The sequence below is a fragment of the Drosophila sulfurigaster genome, unplaced genomic scaffold, assembly GCF_023558435.1.
Source record: "Drosophila sulfurigaster albostrigata strain 15112-1811.04 unplaced genomic scaffold, ASM2355843v2 contig_63_pilon, whole genome shotgun sequence".
Taxonomy (NCBI): domain Eukaryota; kingdom Metazoa; phylum Arthropoda; class Insecta; order Diptera; family Drosophilidae; genus Drosophila; species Drosophila sulfurigaster.
Window position 1 is genome coordinate 46,535 of NW_026909672.1, and position 19,497 is coordinate 66,031.

The 19,497-nt window shown below is 39.6% G+C and overlaps 2 non-coding genes and 1 pseudogene across 2 annotated transcripts; all 3 read right to left on the minus strand.

Annotated features, from left to right (window-relative positions):
* Window positions 1–277: 277 nt before the first annotated feature.
* LOC133849829 (large subunit ribosomal RNA) lies at window positions 278–8,493 on the minus strand (annotated as a pseudogene).
* Window positions 8,494–8,846: 353 nt separating this feature from the next.
* On the minus strand, window positions 8,847–9,025 carry LOC133849832 (5.8S ribosomal RNA). The gene has a single exon (XR_009895473.1). It is a non-coding gene; the product is annotated as a 5.8S ribosomal RNA (ribosomal RNA).
* Window positions 9,026–9,587: 562 nt separating this feature from the next.
* Window positions 9,588–11,581, minus strand: LOC133849825 (small subunit ribosomal RNA). Its single transcript, XR_009895466.1, has one exon. It is a non-coding gene; the product is annotated as a small subunit ribosomal RNA (ribosomal RNA).
* Window positions 11,582–19,497: the final 7,916 nt, after the last annotated feature.

Here is a 19,497-nt window from a genome sequence, read left to right on the forward strand (position 1 = left end):
GCGTCCTTTTGGCTACCAAATAAATATATATAATTAACGCATACTAAATAAATGCATATTTAAAATATACAAGTATATTTTGTACACATTGATATATTATTTATTTATATATATAATATATTCATATATTATATAAATATTCTTCTTATATGCGTAATTGTATAACATAATTATGCATACAATTTTGCATATTTATATATATAAACATATATACGTTTCCATATATACATCATACATATAATATTTTTTTATATATGCCTTAAACATATATATTTTATCGAATCGTCAAGCAAAGGATAAGCTTCAGTGGATCGCAGTATGGCAGCTGCTCAACCACTTACAACACCTTGCCTGTTATAAAAGTCGTTTACAATTGATTCAAGGCTTTGTCATTGTATTAAATAATGTTTTAATATATAACTAGCGCGGCACCAGGTGATCGAAGATCCTCCCAATTTACTATGTTATATGTAACATTGGCATCACATCCATCGTCGTCTATTAAATGAATAATAAACTTTTAATGGTTTAGAAGCCATACAATGCAAATTGCCCCTTATTTATCATTGCAGTCCAGCACGGATACGACCTTAGAGGCGTTCAGGCATAATCCAACGGACGTAGCGTCATACCACTGTTCGCTCGAACAAGTATTGTGCCATTGGTCCGTACCTGCGGTTCCTCTCGTACTACGCAGGAATGCTGTCGCAACAACGTTTTGTCATTAGTAGGGTAAAACTAACCTGTCTCACGACGGTCTAAACCCAGCTCACGTTCCCTTGCATGGGTGAACAATCCAACGCTTGGTGAATTTTGCTTCACAATGATAGGAAGAGCCGACATCGAAGGATCAAAAAGCGACGTCGCTATGAACGCTTGGCCGCCACAAGCCAGTTATCCCTATGGTAACTTTTCTGACACCTCTTGTTAAAAACTCTTTAAACCAAAAGGATCGATAGGCCGAGCTTTTGCTGTCCCTGTGTGTACTGAACACCGAGATCAAGTCAGCATTTGCCCTTTTGCTCTATGTGTGGTTTCTGTCCGCACTGAGCTGGCCTTGGGACACCTCCGTTATTATTTGAGAGATGTACCGCCCCAGTCAAACTCCCTACCTGGCAATGTCCTTGAATTGGATCATACCTGAGTAATTGGAGTTATACCAAATTTTTAATTTGAGAATACATAAATGCACTCTCTCATTAATGAATTTGTTTGCGATTATATAACAAACTCGTGATACTTTGATCAAGAAGCTTGCATCAAAACCCAATACCATAAGATATAATAAATATATCCGTATAATGGCTAGGAAATGATACACGTTCCATTTAATCAAGTAAGTAAGGAAACAATAAGAGTAGTGGTATTTCATTGTCGATACTAAACCGAAATTTAATATCTCCCACTTATTCTACACCTCTTATGTCTCCTTACACTGCCAGATTAGAGTCAAGCTCAAAAGGGTCTTCTTTCCCCGCTAATTATTCCAAGCCCGTTCCCTTGGCTGTGGTTTCGCTAGATAGTAGATAGGGACAGTAGGAATCTCGTTAATCCATTCATGCGCGTCACTAATTAGATGACGAGGCATTTGGCTATTTTTAGATGACGAGGCATTTGGCTAGGAAATGAATTTGCCCACACAACAATGCCATATAAGGATGGCACGTCATATGACTGTTTTCCCTTTACTTTGTACACAATAGATGTTGGCCAGTGTAGTTGACTTTCAATGAGGAAAGTAAACCTCGGTGCTAACCCACTCCTTGGCGATATCCAGTATGGAACATGAACGTCTTAAAGCCGCAGACTCCGCCATCTACCACCCTGGTACTGATAATATTGCTATCACCAGCGTTAAGGACTCCCAGTGCTCTCAGTCGTTTTACCGACCGATAGCTCCAGATGCCCCTCCAGTTTAGCGTAGCAGAAACGATTTTAATGTCCTCATGTGCCTGATAATCCCGAACCAGAGCCGTTCGTACGTCCTGTCTGTCGTAGATCTCAACCTTACTCTGATGAGCTTGGTCAAGATCAAGTCCGTCAGTCACTACCTGAGCGTCGATCACTATCGTGTGATCTGGTCGGAAACCCACCAGGTCCGGCTTATATATCCTGTTCTCTCCCTGCAGACTTGGTTCAGCAATGACAGAGTAGCCTCTCGTCTCAAGTCCCCGCTTGAGATAATTAGCTACACTGTTGTGTCTAGCCACCCGCCTCCCATGCGTACGATGACACTTCTGCAGAATGTGGTTTAGTGATTCGGGAGCATCACATCCTGCACGACACTGCCTCTCCAATTCGTGCCTTCCCCTCGTGGTACGAGACCGCGTGGGTAGGGCATTTATCCGCAGTTTGATCCCATTCAAATAAGCTTTTCCAGTTAACAAACGCGTGGGTGCGACAACCCACCCGTGTTGCGGAGCATAACGCCCTGCTTCACGGAGACCGCTACCATCAACAGAGGAGTGCAACCTATCCGCCCAGTACGAGTCGATCAAAAGGCGTGTATCCAGAGCCGCGTCTCCCGATGCCTTGCACCTATCTCGGGCCCTCCGAATTTCCGCACTAAGGAACGAACTGGCTGTCTCGGATTGCTCGAGGTGGGGCCATTTTATGTTCGTTAACCTCTGTATGCGCAGCATTGGAGCTGTCCTTCGAACTGAGGGAACACCGAGACCCCCACTTGTGTGGGGGGCATGGAAGAATGCTACTGACACATCCATAGGAAGATCTAACCATTTCCTTACGACCGACCGTACCAGTCTGTCACACTTTCTCAAAACGCCTATTGCCACACTACCAAGGGTTAGCTTGTGATATAGCTGTGGAATGAGGACAGTTCTGAGGGCGAATAACTTCTGCTGTGGCTTCAGGGGGGACCGCGATATGATATCCAATCTGGGACCAATGTCCTCAGTCGGATTGTAGCGGGCCCTCCCGTCCGCAGTGAACTGGATGCCAAGATACTTCCATTCCTCAGAACGCTTCAAGCTTGGACACTTGCGCGAACCTACACAAAAGCTCCGTGATTCGATCACAGTACACTTCTGCTTCGGTTGCCCCTTGACACTAACAGTAAAACACTTATTAGCGTTTAGGGTCAGCCCAACGGACGCCAAAAGGAGACCGTGGTATCCAATAATGCCTGAAGGCCCTTCGGTGTGGAAGCAAACAACACCAGATCGTCTGCGAACGCTGCAGCGTTTGTTTTGGCATTTCCGACACTGACACCAATCTCGTCCGGTAAAGACCTGAGCAACCGGTCGATGACCAAGTTGAACATATGTGGAGACAAAGGGTCACCCTGCTTCACACCTCTAGCAGGGACGAATTCCTCTGATCTCCAGCCTTTACCATTGAGACTAGTGCCACCTCCCAAGTACAAGCTACGTACGTAGTCAACAAAACCCGTTGGTGCACCATACGCGGATAGGGTGTCAATTACCGCTGCGTGAGACACAGAGTCAAACGCTTTGCTGACATCAAGTGTCGCGATATAACACGACGCATGACGTCTATGGTGGTCCCTCAGGATTAAGTCAACTATTGTCGCGTTATCGGCGCAACCGTCAGTAGGAAGAAACCCCCGCTGACGCGGATCCCAATCGACTGATGAGGCCAATCGAGATGCCAAGATGGCATTGAGTTGTCTAACTATGACAGAAGGCACCGATATCGGACGGAAGTCTTCTGGTCGGGATGCTCTTACCGTCTTCGGGATGAAAACGGTTCGAGCCATTCGGAAGAGTGTGGGTAGTTTGCCGCACCAGAGAATAAGGTTCATTATGCGAAGCATAACACCATTGGGAATACTCCTGGCAGTTCTTGGAGATATTCCGTCCGGTCCGGGAGAAGAATTCAATGGCACTTGATGCAATTGCAGGTCCCTAGACGTATACGATATTTGTGTTTTGGGACGCTTCGGACGGCTTTCACCGTCTACCACCCACTCAGAAGATTGACGACTGGATTCTGGAGTATAGTAGTGTATCCATGTTTCGTCCATGGTTACGTAACGGCGAAAAAATCGGTTCTTTTGCGTTTCAACATGCTTAAACACGCCTCGAAAGCATCGATACTTTGTTGCTATTCGGTTTCCGGTGCTAGCAATCGCGGCAGCCACTTTGAGTAGAGTTTTTCGTATCCAAATGTTTATGCAAAATCGTAAACAAACAGCCTTCTGATATCTTTGAGGCATCAGCTATCTCCTTTTATTTTAATTTGCGATCGGCCAATACCATTTTTGATATTTCTGCGAAATTTTCTGGCCTAACTGCTGTTTTGATGGCGTCCGCTATGCTCAGCGTCTTCGGTGACCACACGACCACGTTTAAATTCATTATACCAATCCTTAATGGTTGATTTTCCTAGAGAAGAATCCGGGTAATGCCTATCAAGCCTTTCGGCTTCTACCGTATTCTTTCCCATCAAAATACAGTGTTTAATGAGGACACGAAATTCCCTTTTTCCATATTGTAGAAAAACTCAAAGGTTGTTTCACTTTAAAATACTTGTAACTTAAAAGCACGTGGTCGCAGAGTTGTAAAATTTTTACACAGAGCTTATGATAATTGACACTATCCATAAAAAATATCGATGTTTGCTTACTACTGCCCCCTTTATGTCAGGCCGGGGACTTATTGAGCGATGTGTTAGGTGACCATACCCCCTCAAGCAAGTGTCCCATATGGGGCACGGTGCTATTGCAAGAGGAAAGGCTCTGCTGTGTCATGACTTCTCTCCAGTATGGTTCCATAATCTCTTGGTTTGGCATTACCGACTCGTCGGGTCCTGCTAGCAGGGATCCGATGCATCGACCTTTATGTTTGTCCCAGTTGCGCTGAACCCTAGCGAACTGCTGCCTTCTATTTTGTCTCCTATTGCGAGGCTCAGGAAAGACTCTCGCCGAAACCGGACCTTCGTTTCGATTCGGAAAAATTTCCAGGAGATAGTTAGACAAACACTGGAGAGTTGCTTCTTTGCCCGAAGTCTGCGCTCCATCAATGATAGATTGCAGAACCTCGACTCTCCACGATCGATTACATCCCACAGGGCCGAAGCCCCGCAGTATCCGCATGAGGACGTCGTCCGAATGTATCGATGGTGTGATTGGAACCGACTCTGACATTGAAGAAGAAGACTCAAGCCCACTTATACTAGGGCGGCGCGTAATGGTTTGTGGTTCATTAATTTCGGGGATAAGAGCCGCTTGCCCTCTTAGCTGCTCGATTTTTGCCTTATAATTATCCCTCTGTCGACACTTTTTTAATAGCATCGACACTGCGTTCTGGAAAATGCAACGCCAGCTTTTTATTAATGAACCTCTCGCCATTTGCTATGAGCTCAAGTTCCTTCCTCGCCATCATGGCCAATTCTTCCTCACACCACCTGGTTTTCACGTCAACACGCGTACGAAGCTCATCAAGCCTGTCTTTGTGCTGACGCGACATGTGGACACCTAAACCGGTCTTTGTTCCAAAAGATCGGCCGCATTCCACACATAGATGTCCAACAACTGGATTAGCATCTACGTTCCTTCCCCTGATGGGCTCCTACGGATGCCGTAGGAGAATTCACTGAATAACTTTCAGCTATCCGAGGCATGTTATTAGAGTTTGCACCATCAGTTTTTCAGGACCATCGGGGTGGTAACCCAATGGCCCCTTTCGCCGCTCATATTCGCTGCTGCCGAAACTACATCGGTCCAGCACCCGGAGGACACCACGAGGAGGCCACATTTTAGTGGGGCACATGTTGCCTATGAGTCGACTTGATCTGACTAACGAAGGACGGTAGCCCATTTGCCATTGCTGAGAAATGAACCATTATTCCCCTTCTGCAGACCCATTGATCCTCCTTAAGAGAGTCATAGTTACTCCCCCGTTGACCCGCGCTTACTTGAATTTCTTCACTTTGACATTCAGAGCACTGGGCAGAAATCACATTGTGTCAACACCCGCTAGGGCCATCACAATGCTTTGTTTTAATTAGACAGTCGGATTCCCCAAGTCCGTGCCAGTTCTGAATTGATTGTTAATTGATAATCGTTATAATTTAAAAGAACTAACTGGTTGCCCAACTAGTATTCTTAAAAATTTTAGCAAGAAAGTTCCACAATTGGCTACGTAACTAAACTATCCGGGGAACAAGAAACTACCATAAATGATAGAAACTCTATTTACCCAGAACGAGCACATAAACCATGTTATTGTTTCCCAATCAAGCCCGACTATCTCAATCTTCAGAGCCAATCCTTATCCCGAAGTTACGGATCTAATTTGCCGACTTCCCTTACCTACATTATTCTATCGACTAGAGACTCTTCACCTTGGAGACCAGCTGCGGATATTGGTACGGCCTGTTGAGAAGTTTGCGTGTCCCCACCATAAATTTTCAAGGTCCGAGGAGAAAATATCGACACAACAGTATATGTCATGCTCTTCTAGCCCATCTACCATATCTCTCTGCGAAAGACTTCCATGGTAGTACGGCTATAAAACAGAAAAGAAAACTCTTCCGATATCTCTCGACGGCTTCTTTATGGTCGTTCCTGTTGCCAGGATGAGCACGAGGCCCATATTTAATAACAAACGGATACTCAACAGGTTACGGAATTGGAACCGTATTCCCTTTCGTTCAAAATTATTCAAGTTTTTTTAATTATGACAAAATTTAAATTTTAGTTACTTTTTTTTTTACTTGAAAATTTTCGGCTTTCGCCTTGAACTTAGGACCGACTAACTCGTGATCAACCACTGTTCACACGAAACCCTTCTCCACTTCAGTCCTCCAAGGTCTCATTCGATTATTTGCTACTACCACCAAGATCTGTACCAATGACGGCTCCATGCAGGCTTACGCCAAACACTTCTAAGCACACCATTGTACCTTCCTACTCACTAAAGTTTCAAAATTTATATTACAAGTAATATAAATCATCTACTTTAGCGGTAATGTATAGGTATACAACTTAAGCGCCATCCATTTTAAGGGCTAGTTGCTTCGGCAGGTGAGTTGTTACACACTCCTTAGCGGATTTCGACTTCCATGATCACCGTCCTGCTGTTTTAAGCAACCAACGCCTTTCATGGTTTCTGAATGAGTTGTTAATTTGGGCACCGTAACATTACGTTTGGTTCATCCCACAGCGCCAGTTCTGCTTACCAAAAGTGGCCCACTGGGCACATTATATCATAACCTTAAACTTCATATCAAGAAAGTTAAGGTTCTTACCCATTTAAAGTTTGAGAATAGGTTAAGATCGTTTCGACCCTAAGGCCTCTAATCATTCGCTTTACCAGATAAGATTATTTTATACAACAGTTAAATGCACCAGCTATCCTGAGGGAAACTTCGGAAGGAACCAGCTACTAGATGGTTCGATTGGTCTTTCGCCCCTATACTCAATTCTGACAATCGATTTGCACGTCAGAACTGTTTCGGTCTTCCATCAGGGTTTCCCCTGACTTCAACCTGATCAAGTATAGTTCACCATCTTTCGGGTCACAGCATATATGCTCAAGGTACGTTCCAGTTAGAGGCATAAATAATATAAATATTATTATACATAACTATATAGAACGCCCGGGATTGCGTTAATTAACTATAAATAGTTAAAAAACTAATCCCAATAATAGTCAAGTTAATTACGCTATTAGGTTTATATCCCAATAACTTGCACATATGTTAGACTCCTTGGTCCGTGTTTCAAGACGGGTCCCGAAGGTATCCTGAATCTTTCGCATTGTTAATCATACAAGTGCTTATAATAAACATAAAAATCAATGATAATCATGCCATTATATAATTCCGAAAAATTAACGCACTGTACTCATATAATCTATCAGCACTTTATCAAATTTTTGAAATTTATTTTATGTTAAAATGCAAGCACTCTAATTTAAATAAACTCTTATCAAAATTGTTTGATAAATTCCATACATGCTAATAGATTACAATGTCCTTATATGGAAAAAATGCACACTATCGTTATAATATTGATTAAATATTACAATTCTAATGATGAATTTTCCATAACGGATATTCAGGTTCATCGGGCTTAACCTCTAAGCAGTTTCACGTACTATTTAACTCTCTATTCAGAGTTCTTTTCAACTTTCCCTCACGGTACTTGTTTACTATCGGTCTCATGGTTATATTTAGTTTTAGATGGAGTTTACCACCCACTTAGTGCTGCACTATCAAGCAACACGACTCTTTGGAAACATCATCTAATAATCATTAACGTTATACGGGCCTGGCACCCTCTATGGGTAAATGGCCTCATTTAAGAAGGACTTAAATCGTTAATTTCTCATACTAGAATATTGACGTTCCATACACTGCATCTCACATTTGCCATATAGACAAAGTGACTTAGTGCTGAACTGATTTCTTTTCGCTCGCCGCTACTAAGAAAATCCTTGTTAGTTTCTTTTCCTCCCTAATTAATATGCTTAAATTCAGGGGGTAGTCCCATATGAGTTGAGGTTGTTTAATTACACTTATAGACAATTCTCTGCCTATTTTGAAATATACTATCTTTTTTTTGAAGGTCCATAATATTCACAAAATTATTCTTTATATCATATTCGTTAATAAGAGGCAATTCTAGTTTATAAAATAATATATTTTATGCTAGACATTCCTCAGTATTATTTGAAATGAATAAAGAACATATAATTCTTCAAATTTCTCATGCAACAGAGTTTTAGTATTTTCATTTATTAATTCATATTATGAATATCTTAAGCGAGAACTTTTAGATTCACACTTATATTATCCAATAATATACAATGTGCTTAAAATTCCGAAAAATTTTAAACAACTTATTTAGCATAGTCTTACAACCCTCAACCATATGTAGTCCAAGCAGCACTAAAAAATTAATTAAAGTACATAACAGCATGGACTGCGATATGCGTTCAAAATGTCGATGTTCATGTGTCCTGCAGTTCACACGATGACGCACAGTTTGCTGCGTTCTTCATCGACCCATGAGCCGAGTGATCCACCGCTTAGAGTGATACAATTTTTTTTATTTCATTACGTCAACAATATTTTTATTGAAAGAAATTAAAAATACACCATTTTACTGGCATATATCAATTCCTTCAATAAAATTTTTTATACCTAAATAAATGTTGCGAAATGTCTTAGTTTTACATAATCGATAATAATAAGATATATGACAAGTATATTTTAGCTAAATTTATTTATTATGATCAACATATGTAAAGCGTTAACCTGCAAACAGGTACAACATTGTTTTTCTTTAGGTGTTGCGAACCAATGTATGCGCACTGGAATATGCACAATACATTTTGCAACGCATGTATATTATGGTACATATACACGCAGTTTTTATTTTATCCAAAACACATAAAACACTCTTAATACAGTATATAATAATAATAATACATAACAAACGGTTTTTAGCTAATTTAAATTATTATATGTTGCATAATTGTATCTCATATGATTGAATAAAATATTTATATTTATTAGTTACTTAATTTATTAAATATTGCAATTCCTAAAAGAGAAAAACAAATTTAATTTATTAACGGTTAGATGCATTAAAACAATAATGATCCTTCCGCAGGTTCACCTACGGAAACCTTGTTACGACTTTTACTTCCTCTAAATAATCAAGTTCGGTCAACTTTTGCGAAACAACCGCAACACACAAGGCGTCACAGTGATCACGTCCGGAGACCTCACTAAATAATTCAATCGGTAGTAGCGACGGGCGGTGTGCACAAAGGGCAGGGACGTAATCAATGCGAGTTAATGACTCACACTTACTGGGAATTCCAAGTTCATGTGAACAGTTTCAGTTCACAATCCCAAGCATGAAAGTGGTTCAGCGGTTTACCCGGACCTCTCGGTCTAGGAAATACACGTTGATACTTTCATTGTAGCGCGCGTGCAGCCCAGGACATCTAAGGGCATCACAGACCTGTTATTGCTCAATCTCATTATTGCTAGACGCAATTTGTCCATTTAAGAAGCTAGTGTCCTTATAATGGGACAAACCAACAGGTACGGCTCCACTTATATAAACACATTCAAACACAATAAACATTTTACTGCCACCATGAATGAAGGCTATATAAGCTTCAACACCATAATCCTGAAGATATCTATTTAATATATTTGAGTCTCGTTCGTTATCGGAATTAACCAGACAAATCACTCCACGAACTAAGAACGGCCATGCACCACCACCCATAGATTCGAGAAAGAGCTATCAATCTGTCTTACACACTTATGTTCGGACCTGGTAAGTTTTCCCGTGTTGAGTCAAATTAAGCCGCAGGCTCCACTCCTGGTGGTGCCCTTCCGTCAATTCCTTTAAGTTTCAGCTTTGCAACCATACTTCCCCCGGAGCCCAAAAGCTTTGGTTTCCCGGGAAGCGACTGAGAGAGCCATAAAAGTAGCTACACCCAATTGCTAGCTGGCATCGTTTATGGTTAGAACTAGGGCGGTATCTGATCGCCTTCGAACCTCTAACTTTCGTTCTTGATTAATGAAAACATCTTTGGCAAATGCTTTCGCTTAAGTTAGTCTTACGACGGTCCAAGAATTTCACCTCTCGCGTCGTAATACTAATGCCCCAAACTGCTTCTATTAATCATTACCTCTTGATCTGAAAACCAATGAAAGCAGAACAGAGGTCTTATTTCATTATCCCATGCACAGAATATTCAGGCATTTGAAGCCTGCTTTAAGCACTCTAATTTGTTCAAAGTAATTGTACCGGCCCACAATAACACTCGATGAAGAGCACTAATGCAGGTTTTTAAATAGGAGGAACATATAAAAAAGTACAAGTACCTAATTATATATAAGAACTCCACCGGTAATACGCTTACATACATAAAGGTATAGTACTAACTACAATTGTAAGTTGCACTACCCGTATGAAGCACAAGTTCAACTACGAACGTTTTAACCGCAACAACTTTAATATACGCTATTGGAGCTGGAATTACCGCGGCTGCTGGCACCAGACTTGCCCTCCAATAGGTCCTTGTTAAAGGATTTAAAGTGTACTCATTCCAATTACAGGGCCTCGGATATGAGTCCTGTATTGTTATTTTTCGTCACTACCTCCCCGAGCTGGGAGTGGGTAATTTACGCGCCTGCTGCCTTCCTTAGATGTGGTAGCCGTTTCTCAGGCTCCCTCTCCGGAATCGAACCCTGATTCCCCGTTACCCGTTGCAACCATGGTAGTCCTAGATACTACCATCAAAAGTTGATAGGGCAGACATTTGAAAGATCTGTCGTCGGTACGAGACCATACGATCTGCATGTTATCTAGAGTTCAACCAGTGTAACGATCTTGCGATCGCTTGGTTTTAGCCTAATAAAAGCACACGTTCCAGAAGGTCCGTGTTTTAATTGCATGTATTAGCTCTAGAATTACCACAGTTATCCAAGTAACTGTTAACGATCTAAGGAACCATAACTGATATAATGAGCCTTTTGCGGTTTCACTATTAATTCGTGTGTACTTAGACATGCATGGCTTAATCTTTGAGACAAGCATATAACTACTGGCAGGATCAACCAGAATAATGTTCATTTCATTATGTAAATAATATTTAAAATATAATTACATAAATCTTCAAATATGTAAAATACATGACAACTCACAAATATTTTTGAATAACAAACGATAATATTCAATAATTGTATATATATATATGTTATACTTGACATGTACTATACGAATGTGGCCACAATTAGATAGCATTCACGTTCGCTAGTTATAATTCACAATTGTTTATATAAATATATATACTTATATATAAAATATATATGCATATAATCGTTCAAAAATATCATTTTATTTCAACTTACTAAATATATTATATCACACATGCATATTTATAATTTAAATTCAATTAATTGAATAAAAAATTATTTTATTTTGATGACAAATTGATAATTTTATCTAATTTTGCATTTACGTGTAGACAATATTATATTAGTAAAAACCTCCGTCCAAAATAAATAATTTTTATAGTGTCCTTGAGGATTTTCAATTATTCACAAAATATTAATTCTTTAGCTACGAAAACACCTTTTTTGTAATAAGATATTTACCTATTCGTCATATGCTTATATAATAATAGTTATTATATAAACATATAAACGTCGGATGAGACGGTTTATGTAATAACATAGATTATTACCTAAAGCAGCTTATGCAAACTGAAATATATGCATCCAATACATATATATACGTGATTGCTCCAGCACACTACTGCTCACCATGTAAGAGGTTTTGTGGAGCACCTCAGCGAAGCCTTCAAGCCGATAATAAGATGCACCGACCTGGATATCTCAGCTACGCATCGTGCCCTACAACTATTAGATGAAAACACCAACAACAACCAAGAAGAGCTAGCTATGGTCTCGGTGGATGAGGTCAAACTTGAGATCGAGGGACTCAAGACGAATAAATCGCCGGGCGCTGATGGCATTGAAGCACTGGCTGTTAAGCTTCTTCCCCTCCTGCCTACAACTCCTCGCCAACATATAAAGCAGGTGCTTTCACCTAGGACATTTTCCAACCATTTGGAAACGAGCAGAGGTAATTCTTATACCTAAACCTGGCAAACCTGAAGCCAATCTTGGCTCTTATCGTCCGATAAGTTTGCTGTCGATACTCTCAAAATACTCGAAAGAGTATTTTTGCGCAGAGTATTGCCAGTGCTGGAAGAAGCTGGGTTGATTCGGATCACCAGTTTGGCTTCAGGCGTTCTCACTCCACCCCGGAACAATGCCACCGTTTAGTCAGAGTGATATTGGACGCATTCGAGGAGAAGAACTACTGCTGCGCCGTAATGCTTGACGTGAAGCAAGCTTTCGACAGAGTCTGGCACCCAGGGCTACTGCTTAAGCTTAAGAGAAACCTGCCTCAACCCCATTACGCATTTCTGCAATCTTACCTCGACAACAGAAGCTTTTATGTCAGATGCGGAGATGCGCGATCTACCACAAAAGGTATCGAAGCCGGTGTACCACAAGGCAGCGTCCTAGGCCCTCTATTGTACACGTTGTACACAGCGGACATGCCTACATTTTTCAACGAGAACCTATTGGTTGCCACATACGCCGATGACACAGCCTTCCTTGCCACAGCACGAACCCCACAGGATGCGTCGGAAATTATACAAAATCAGCTAAACACCATCGAGCCCTGGCTAAGGAGGTGGAACATCTCGGTAAACCCTGAAAAGTCCACGCAAACCACATTTGCACTCCGCAACGGCAATTGCCCGCCTGTCAGTCTTAATGGGGATAATATTCCCGAAAATCCCACGCCCAAATACCTGGGCATGACGCTCGACAGGCGGTTAACATGGCGCACACACATCCTAAGGAAGAGAAAGCAGGCTGAAGAGAGGCTGAAGCAATTCCAATGGCTCATTGGAAGACGCTCGAAGCTTAAAAGCAAACTTAAACTGCTCGTCTACAAAACCATCATTAAGCCAATCTGGACTTATGGCATCCAGCTGTGGGGCACTGCCTGCAAATCAAACTGCAGGAACATCCAAAGGCTGCAGAACAAGGCTCTGAGAATGGTCTCGAACGCTCATCGTTACCATGACAACAGCACCATCCACGAGGTACTCAGGGTTCCCTGGGTAAAAGATGAAATTCGAAAAGTGAGCACAAATTACATCAACAGGCTCCATAACCACCCAAACACATTGGCCATCAACATCTTAGACAACAGCCAAACCGTCAGAAGACTTAAAAGAAAACACCCCCTCGACCTGCCCATGGAGAATGATGATTAGCCCTCCAGAACCCTACCAACCATCTCTTGTGAGAATTTAATCGACAAGGCGGCCTCAAAAAATTTAATTATTGTCCGTACAGACAGATTTTAAATAAATAATTATTGACGAAAAAAAAAAAAAAAAAAAATGTATAGGTTTTGTACCAACGAGGGTCCTACACCTTTGGTCTTCGGAGATCGCCTCGCTAGTAGCTGAGAAGAGACGGTTGCGACGAGTATGGTTCCTATCCAGAAATCCTAGAGATAAAAGGGTATTTAACAGAGCCGCAAAGCAGCTTAAGGATAAGCTCCTAAAGCTCAGGCAGAGCTCGTTTGAGGAGTTCCTGGCCAATGTTGAGCCTGGAGACCCACAGCACAACCTTTGGCAGGTCACTCGTCACATAAAACGACATACTAAGAGAGTTGCTCCAGTCCAGCATGCTAGTGGCGCCTGGTGCCGCACAGAGCAAGAAAGAGCTGAAGCTTTTGTGGAGCACCTCAGCGAAGCCTTCAAGCCGATAATAAGATGCACCGACCTGGATATCTCAGCTACGCATCGTGCCCTACAACTATTAGATGAAAACACCAACAACAACCAAGAAAAGCTAGCTATGGTCTCGGTGGATGAGGTCAAACTTGAGATCGAGGGACTCAAGACGAATAAATCGCCGGGCGCTGATGGCATTGAAGCACTGGCTGTTAAGCTTCTTCCCCCTCCCTGCCTACAACTCCTCGCCAACATATAAAGCAGGTGCTTTCAGCTAGGACATTTTCCAACCATCTGGAAACGAGCAGAGGTAATTCTTATACCTAAACCTGGCAAACCTGAAGCCAATCTTGGCTCTTATCGTCCGATAAGTTTGCTGTCGATACTCTCAAAATACTCGAAAGAGTATTTTTGCGCAAGTATTGCCAGTGCTGGAAGAAGCTGGGTTGATTCCGGATCACCAGTTTGGCTTCAGGCGTTCTCACTCCACCCCGGAACAATGCCACCGTTTAGTCAGAGTGATATTGAACGCATTCGAGGAGAAGAACTACTGCTGCGCCGTAATGCTTGACGTGAAGCAAGCTTTCGACAGAGTCTGGCACCCAGGGCTACTACTTAAGCTTAAGAGAAACCTGCCTCAACCCCATTACGCATTTCTGCAATCTTACCTCGACAAGAGAAGCTTTTATGTCAGATGCGGAGATGCGCGATCTACCACAAAAGGTATCGAAGCCGGTGTACCACAAGGCAGCGTCCTAGGCCCTCTATTGTACACGTTGTACACAGCGAACATGCCTACATTTCTCAACGAGAACCTATTGGTTGCCACATACGCCGATGACACAGCCTTCCTTGCCACAGCACGAACCCCACAGGATGCGTCGGAAATTATACAAAATCAGCTAAACACCATCGAGCCCTGGCTAAGGAGGTGGAACATCTCGGTAAACCCTGAAAAGTCCACGCAAACCACATTTGCACTCCGCAACGGCAATTGCCCGCCTGTCAGTCTTAATGGGGATAATATTCCCGAAAATCCACGCCCAAATACCTGGGCATGACGCTCGACAGGCGGTTAACATGGCGCACACACATCCTAAGGAAGAGAAAGCAGGCTGAAGAGAGCTGAAGCAATTCCAATGGCTCATTGGAAGACGCTCGAAGCTTAAAAGCAAACTTAAACTGCTCGTCTACAAAACCATCATTAAGCCAATCTGGACTTATGGCATCCAGCTGTGGGGCACTGCCTGCAAATCAAAATGCAGGAACATCCAAAGGCTGCAGAACAAAGCTCTGAGAATGGTCTCGAACGCTCATCCTTACCATGACAACAGCACCATCCACGAGGTACTCAGGGTTCCCTGGGTAAAAGATGAAATTCGAAAAGTGAGCACAAATTACATCAACAGGCTCCATAACCACCCAAACACATTGGCCATCAACATCTTGGACAACAGCCAAACCGTCAGAAGACTTAAAAGAAAACACCCCTCGACCTGCCCATGGAGGATGATGATTATCCCTCCAGAACCCTAACAACCATCTCTTGTGAGAATTTAATCGACAAGGCTGCCTCAAAAAATTTAATTATTGTCCGTACAGAAAGATTTTAAATAAATAATTATTGACGAAAAAAAAAAAATTTATAGGTTTTGTGACACGTTTTCTACAATGCTTTTATTTTATTTAGTATTGCCATCCAACGTATCTTTTTGTTGCACTAATTTAATAATACAACAGTAAAACTTCATTATTTTTAACTTTTTTAATCATATTGCCTTCTATATGATTATTTTCATATATTATTTATATATGACTTATGCCGGCAAGACTCACTCCATATACATAGTCATATATATTTCACTTGTGAAATTTTTCTCATATGACATGCCTGCTCGACATCACCACCCCTATATAGGTTTTGTGACACGTTTTCTACAACCAGCTCATTTTACTAAGGTCTACCATCTAATGTATCTTTATGTTGCACTAATTTAATAATACAAGAGCAAAACTTCATTATTTTTAACTTGTATAATCATATTGCCTTCTATATGATTATATTCATATATTATTTATATATGACTTATGCCGGCAAGACTCACTCCATATACATAGTCATATATATTTCACTTGTGAAATTTTTCTCATATGACATGCCTGCCCGACCTCACCACCCCTATAAAGGTTTTGTGACACGTTTTCTGCAATGCTTTTATTTTATTTAGTATTACCATCTAACGTATCTTTTTGTTGCACTAATTTAATAATACAACAGTAAAACTTCATTATTTTTAACTTTTTAATCATATTGCCTTCTATATGATTATTTTCATATATTATTTATATATGACATGCCGGCAAGACTCACTCCATATACATAGTCATATATATTTCACTTGTGAAATTTTTCTCATATGACATGCCTGCTCGACATCACCACCCCTATATAGGTTTTGTGACACGTTTTCTACAACCAGCTCATTTTACTAAGGTCTACCATCTAATGTATCTTTATGTTGCACTAATTTAATAATACAACAGTAAAACTTCATTATTTTTAACTTTTTAATCATATTGCCTTCTATATGATTATTTTCATATATTATTTATATATGACTTATGCCGGCAAGACTCACTCCATATACATAGTCATATATATTTCACTTGTGAAATTTTTCTCATATGACATGCCTGCCCGACCTCACCACCCTATAAAGGTTTTGTGACACGTTTTCTGCAATGCTTTTATTTTATTTAGTATTACCATCTAACGTATCTTTTTGTTGCACTAATTTAATAATACAACAGTAAAACTTCATTATTTTAAACTTTTTTAATCATATTGCCTTCTATATGATTATTTTCATATATTATTTATATATGACTTATGCCGGCAAGACTCACTCCATATACATAGTCATATATATTTCACTTGTGAAATTTTTCTCATATGACATGCCTGCTCGACATCACCACCCCTATATAGGTTTTGTGACACGTTTTCTACAATCAGCTCATTTTACTAAGGTCTACCATCTAATGTATCTTTATGTTGCACTAATTTAATAATACAACAGCAAAACTTCATTATTTTTAACTTGTATAATCATATTGCCTTCTATATGATTATTTTCATATATTATTTATATATGACTTATGCCGGCAAGACTCACTCCATATACATAGTCATATATAGTCATATAGTCATATTTCACTTGTGAAATTTTTCTCATATGACATGCCCGCCCGACCTCACCATAAAGGTTATAAAGGTTTTGTGACACGTTTTCTGCAATGCTTTTATTTTATTTAGTATTACCATCTAACGTATCTTTTGTTGCACTAATTTAATAATACAACATTAAAACTTCATTATTTTTAACTTTTTTAATCATATTGCCTTCTATATGATTATTTTCATATATTATTTATATATGACATGCCGGCAAGACTCACTCCATATACATAGTCATATATATTTCACTTGTGAAATTTTTCTCATATGACATGCCTGCTCGACATCACCACCCTATATAGGTTTTGTGACACGTTTTCTACAATCAGCTCATTTTACTAAGGTCTACCATCTAATGTATCTTTATGTTGCACTAATTTAATAATACAACAGCAAAACTTAATTATTTTAACTTTTTAATCATATTGCCTTCTATATGATTATATTCATATATTATTTATATATGACATGCCGGCAAGACTCACTCCATATACATAGTCATATATATTTCACTTGTGAAATTTTTCTCATATGACATGCCTGCCCGACCTCACCACCCCTATAGAGGTTTTGTGACACGTTTTATACAACCAGCTCATTTTACTAAGGTCTACCATCTAATGTATCTTTATGTTGCACTAATTTAATAATGCAACAGTAAAACTTCATTATTTTTAACTTTTTAATCATATTGCCTTCTATATGATTATTTTCATATATTATTTATATATGACATACCGGCAAGACTCACTCCATATACATAGTCATATATATTTCACTTGTGAAATTTTTCTCATATGACATGCCTGCCCGACCTCACCACCCTATATAGGTTTTGTGACACGTTTTCTACAACCAGCTCATTTTACTAAGGTCTACCATCTAATGTATCTTTATGTTGCACTAATTTAATAATGCAACAGTAAAACTTCATTATTTTAACTTTTTAATCATATTGCCTTCTATATGATTATTTTCATATATTATTTATATATGACATGCCGGCAAGACTCACTCCATATACATAGTCATATATATTTCACTTGTGAAATTTTTCTCATATGACATGCCTGCTCGACATCACCACCCCTATATAGGTTTTGTGACACGTTTTCTACAACCAGCTCATTTTACTAAGGTCCACCACCTAATGTATCTTTATGTGGCACTAATTTAATAATACAACAGCAAAACTTCATTATATTATCATCAATAATTTGTATTAAATACAAGTACAATCGTAAATTGTTTAACATTGTTTAAAATTTTTGTCAAAGTTGAAATGATATGTCAGTTCAATAAAAAATTCACCAAGTCCAAAAAAATTTTTTCTCAAGTTAAATTCAAAATCTTATCTCATTATATTAATAAACTGTATAAAATGCTATTTAAAAGTTTTTCATTCAATTTTCACATGTTGAAATTTTTTGTCAATGTTGAACTCATATCTCGGTAGAACCTCATATCATATGGCTGCAGTTCAATAAAAAATTCACCAAGTCCAAAAAATTTTTCTCAAGTTAAATTCAAAATCTTATCTCATTATATTAATAAACTGTATAACATGCTATTTAAAAAGTTTTTTATTCTATTTTGACATGTTGAAATTTTTTGTCAATGTTGAACTCATATCTCAGTAGAACCTCATATCATTTGGCTGCAGTTCAATAAAAAATTCACCAAGTCCAAAAAAATTTTTTCTCAAGTTAAATTCAAAATCTTATCTCATTATATTAATAAACAGTATAAAATGCTATTTAAAAGTTTTTCATTCAATTTTCATATGCTGAAATTTTTGTCAAAATTGAACTTATAAGTTTTTCATGTCTTAATTTGCGCCACCAATATGATGGCGTTCTTTTGCTACCAAACATATTAAATGCATACTTAAAAACGCAAGTATTCTGTTCACATAGATACATATATATCATGTATATTTTTAATTTTCGCCACTAATATGATGCCGTCCTTTTG